The 4,898-nt window shown below is 47.8% G+C and overlaps 1 non-coding gene across 1 annotated transcript; it reads left to right on the forward strand.

The window, feature by feature from the left end:
• Nucleotides 1–1,061: 1,061 nt before the first annotated feature.
• On the forward strand, nucleotides 1,062–1,277 carry LOC147730008 (small nucleolar RNA U3). Its single transcript, XR_015309044.1, has one exon. It is a non-coding gene; the product is annotated as a small nucleolar RNA U3 (small nucleolar RNA).
• Nucleotides 1,278–4,898: the final 3,621 nt, after the last annotated feature.

The following is a 4,898-nucleotide window of genomic DNA, read 5'->3' on the forward strand; positions in this document are numbered from 1 at the left end:
CGAGGACCAGCTGGGTGTCATCTGCATAGGATGTGAGGGTCATCCCATGTGCACGAATGACATTGGCAAGGTCCGACACATAAATATTGAATAGTGTCGGACTAAGGGATGAGCCTTGAGGGACTCCACATGGCAGTGACAAGGAGGATGAGTGAAAAGATCCAATAGTGACCACCTGGGACCTGTCCGCCAGAAAGGATGCTAGAAGTTTCTTGGCATTTTGTTGGATACCCATGCTTTCGACACGGTCGATCAAGATGGTGTGGTCGACCGTGTCGAAAGCAGCCGATAAGTCAAGCAGTATCAGGACTGCTGTTCCTCCAACATGACGGATGGATCTGATATCGTCCGTCGCTTTAACCAAGGCCGTCTCCGTTCCGTGGTATTGGCGAAAGCCAAACTGAGATTCATCAAGTAGATTATGTTCCTCGATAAAGGCTGATAGTTGAAGATTCAGAACTTTTTCGGCTATTTTCGCCAAGGCTGGGAAGCTAGCGATAGGACGATAACTTTTTAATTCTTCCATGCCGAGGTTTGGTTTTTTGAGCAGCGGTTTAATAAGGGTCTTTTTTAGGACATCTGGATATATGCCTGTACTAAACATAGAATTACAAATTGCAGTCATAGCCGGGAGAACCACTTCAATGACCGGAAGCAAGACTTTCAGGGGGCATGGGTCTAGTGCAGAGCCCGATTTGATGGAGGATATGATGTTCCGAATCTGGGAACTGGAGACATCTGCAAACTGCGAAAAAATGGGACCAGTGTAGGAGGCGGGTGGTTTAGTAAAGGTATTGGTGTTATTAGCGAAGACCCGGTAAATGTCTTCAACTTTACTAAAAAAAGAAATTGGCTAGAGCGTCACAGAGCGATTGGGAGGGGGGAGGTGTCAAGTTGGGGGAATATCCTGCTAACTGCTTGGTGGTTTCATATAGTGCTTTGTTAGAATTTTTTACTGATTCAATTCTCTCACATTTCAGTTGATGATGCCGAACTGTGTCTTACTGTAAGTAAGGAAGGTTTCCCCCTTTCTGTCTGTGTGAGCGATAAACAGTTTTATTAAGACAATACTTTCAGGGATCATTTCTATAGTTTTTAACTGAGGAAATGTGATTGAAAGTGTTTGGTCTTCGCTAACCACGATGAAGAATTGAAGTGTTCTCTTCTGAGCGTGAAGTGAGTGAACAGTGTTGCATTTATGTAGCTGCTGTTTGCTATTGATGATCGTTCTTATTCCTTTCAAGAGGATTGGAGAAAGAGTACACAAACTGAGTGGTTAGCTACTTTTTCTATCCGTTCTTAATTTCTTGCTTAGTTTGTTATTTTTATAGTGTGCACTTTGGTTTATTTTTATTTAGCTGTTGAGTTCATGAATACATAGTAGAAGCTGTTGAGCTTTTTTGGACTTGTGGTTTTTGCAAGAGCTTATCTTTGAAAAGCACTTCTCACCGTCAGTTGGTATTTTGGTATGTTATTTATAAAAAAAGGTTTGTTTTTTAGAACGTGGGGAGTGAAGAGTACTTTTTAAATGGACTGTGCGTATGAGCTATTTGTAGAGCCTAGGCTGCTGCGAGCCAACTACTACTACTCAACGATTTATCACTCTTTCAATTCGACGGTTTAAAGAAACCTCCTAATGCTAGTTAAGCCGTTTAGACTAAGAGGAAGCGTAACACCCTGGTCACAGGTTATACAACTTACAAGGCTGCGGTGGATACTAGACTGCTGAGGATAAAAAACTCCTCCTTTGGTATTTGCTAAAATTTTCACAGGAATTTGTGAAGTGCAAAGCAGAAGTAAAGGACTGTGTATGTTTATTTATCATTATGAAAGCTTGTGTGCTCAGCACAAAAACTTGCAGCTCCCAACGAGCCCCCGTACAGCCCTTAGTACATCAAGGGCTTGATGTATTCGAACTTTGGAATTTTGAAAGATCCATTGGGGAGAATGGAGTTGCAACAATAAAAAATAATGGTCAAAACGAGCCACCTGCTCCAGCAAGTACCATTTTCTTGGTTCTCCTGCTTTAACTCAGAATATTCTTAATTCATTGACTGGAATGTTGTGATATCAGAATAGACTTTCTACCTCGGGTATCACATTGATTAAATGCCCTATCCTCTCGATATAGAAGCTCAGCTTTAACTTGAGTCAAGAACTCAAACAGAGGGTATTTAAGGACCATTGTAGCCCCCTTTAGCGTTCCATTATGCTATATTCGAACACTGGAAGATTAGACCCTCATGTAGAGAATGGAAAGGGGCGACCATTCGGTCCCCCCGAACGTATGGCGGAGTACCACGAGCCCCCCGGGAAGCCATTTTTGGGCGGGAGGCGAGCCTCGGCTGGTATGCCCGAAGCGGCGTAGCCGGGGCGCGCTTTTTCCCGCCCTAGAGTGGGCTGGCCTAGAGACTGACGCGGCCGGCCACGCCCTAGGGGCAGGCGGGGCCGGGTTTAAGCCCGCCCTGAAGACGGATAAAAGGAGCAACAAGCCAAGAACGCATCCTCTTGTTCCTGTGCTCTGAAGCTGCACCCCCTCGCTGCACGTGAGCTCGAGACGGAACGAAGAGCCAATTTTGAGCGTGTTAATCTTTCTTGTTTGTCTTACAGATACTCTGTTGGAGAATGCCTAAGAAAGTTGGAAAGCGAATGACTACCGACCAGATGCTGCGCATTCTTATGAAAGAGGTGACCGACCTAAAGAAGCGAATGGCGGATAAAGACGGGGAAGGGGGACCGAAACGTCCTTTGGCAGGAACAGCTCCGGGAGGAAAAGGCAAGAGGCCCAGAAGGGGAGCAGCAGGGGGAGACGTCCCGGTTCCCTGTACCCCACTCGAAGGGCCGACTCCGGTGCCGGCAGAGGGGAATCCGATTCCCATGGTGGTCACCCCCGTGTCCGGGGAGGATATGCCGCCCGAGCTGGCAGCACAATTAGCAGCGTGGTTGGGTAAAGATAGCGAGGGCGCCACGGCTGACGACGCACGGGTGTTGATGAAGCAACTGCGCGAAACGAGGGAGGCGGCGAAGGCAGCATCGCCAGTTATCGCGCCGGCTGCGGCAGTAGAAAAACCACCTGGGACAGGCTCAGCCGCAGATACAGCTTCTGGTTCAGGTAAGCGGCCATTGCCGATTGCGAGGGATGAGTCTGCACCTTCACGAAGGGAAAAGTTGGGTCAACATGTCCCTATGTCTATTAAAGAGAAGATATGGGCAGATGAGTATGTAAACATCTTCTCGTTGCTTACCGATCATTATGAGATGGAGCATGTTAAGAGCCAAAAGGAACTCATGCATCCGAGTGTTTGGCGCGCAAAGATGGCCGCCTTTAAGGTAAATGAAAACATTGGCAATTGGGGCAAAGCGTGGGGGATTTTTACATCCATCCTGGGTGAACGTAGGCCCGAGTTACTGTCCGAATTGCCGATTTATCAGTCACGGATCATGGGGTATTCTGTATCATATGGGGGCAATCAGTGGTTCTGTTACGATAATATTTTCAGAAAAGCGAAAGAACATGATAAAAACTTAACTTGGGATTGTTACGATTCTGTGTCATGGTCAAAAATGGAGGATACTGGTATGTTGAATTTGCCATTGGTAGGGAGTAGTGTGGGCGAATCCTCCCGCCAATATGCTGGGACGCCTTTTCGATCAGGTACGAGTAACGACTACCACTCGAGGCCGAACGGCACCACAGGTAAAAGGGGGATTTGTTGGAACTTTAACAAGGGTAAATGTACGAGGCCCCAGGGGTCATGCAAATTTAGGCACGAATGTGGTGGGTGTGGGCAATCATCCCATCCTGAGTCCATGTGCAGAGCCAAAACGGGTGATAACGGGGGTAGAGGAGGCGCCAAACAGGTCTGAAATAGTCCGAGGGGCGCCTTTACCTACTCCGATTGATACCATGGCAATGATTCCTTGGCTCAGCGAATACCCGGATCACGCTTCCGCTGGGATGTTGCGGAACGGGTTTGCATATGGTTTCCGCATCCCAGTGGGGGAGTTTCAGGGTGTAGCGAAATGTAAAAACCAAATATCAGTCTTGCAACATACGACCGTGGTACAGGAGAAGATTGGGAAGGAGGTGGCTCGAGGTCGAGTCGCCGGTCCATTTAATGTGCCACCGGTTGCTAACTTTGTTTGTTCCCCCTTAGGGGTGGTGCCCAAGAAGGACCCGGGCGAGTTTCGGCTGATACATAATTTGTCAGCCCCACGTGGTCTTTCTGTAAACGATGCGATAGACCCGGAAGTGTGTTCGGTGCGGTACGCATCTTTCGATGAGGCCGTAGCCATATTGAATCGCCTAGGGCCCGGTGCGCTGATGGCAAAATCTGATATCGAGTCAGCGTTCCGGTTGCTCCCGGTACATCCAGACGATCAGCGTCTTCTTGGTTTCATGTTTCAGGGTCACTATTACATGGATAGATGTATGCCAATGGGGTGCTCTATATCTTGTGCCTATTTTGAGAAATTCAGTTGTTTCCTGCAATGGGTCTTCACAAGGAAGACGGGGTTTCAACAGGTCATGCATTATCTCGATGACTTTTTGTTTCTGGGGGCAGCCGGGGATCCGGAATGTGGTCAGGCTTTGAATGAATTTTGTGTCTTGATGAATCATTTTGGTGTGCCATTGGCACCAGGTAAGACTGTGGGTCCTTCGACTTGCCTCGAGTTTCTAGGGATCGAGCTCGATTCAGAGGAAGGTTGTTTTCGTTTACCGGGAGACAAAGTGCTAAGGTTCAGGGCATCCCTGGAAACGTGTATTAGTGAGTCCAAGGTTAAGCTACATCAATTACAACAATTGGTGGGACAGTTGAATTTTGCCCTGAGAGTAATGCCAATGGCCCGCCCCTTTTCCCGCTCGATCGCTCAGGCCATGGTCGGCCTGAAGGAGG

The sequence above is a fragment of the Lissotriton vulgaris genome, chromosome 2_1 (assembly GCF_964263255.1).
Source record: "Lissotriton vulgaris chromosome 2_1, aLisVul1.2, whole genome shotgun sequence".
Taxonomy (NCBI): Eukaryota; Metazoa; Chordata; class Amphibia; order Caudata; family Salamandridae; genus Lissotriton; species Lissotriton vulgaris.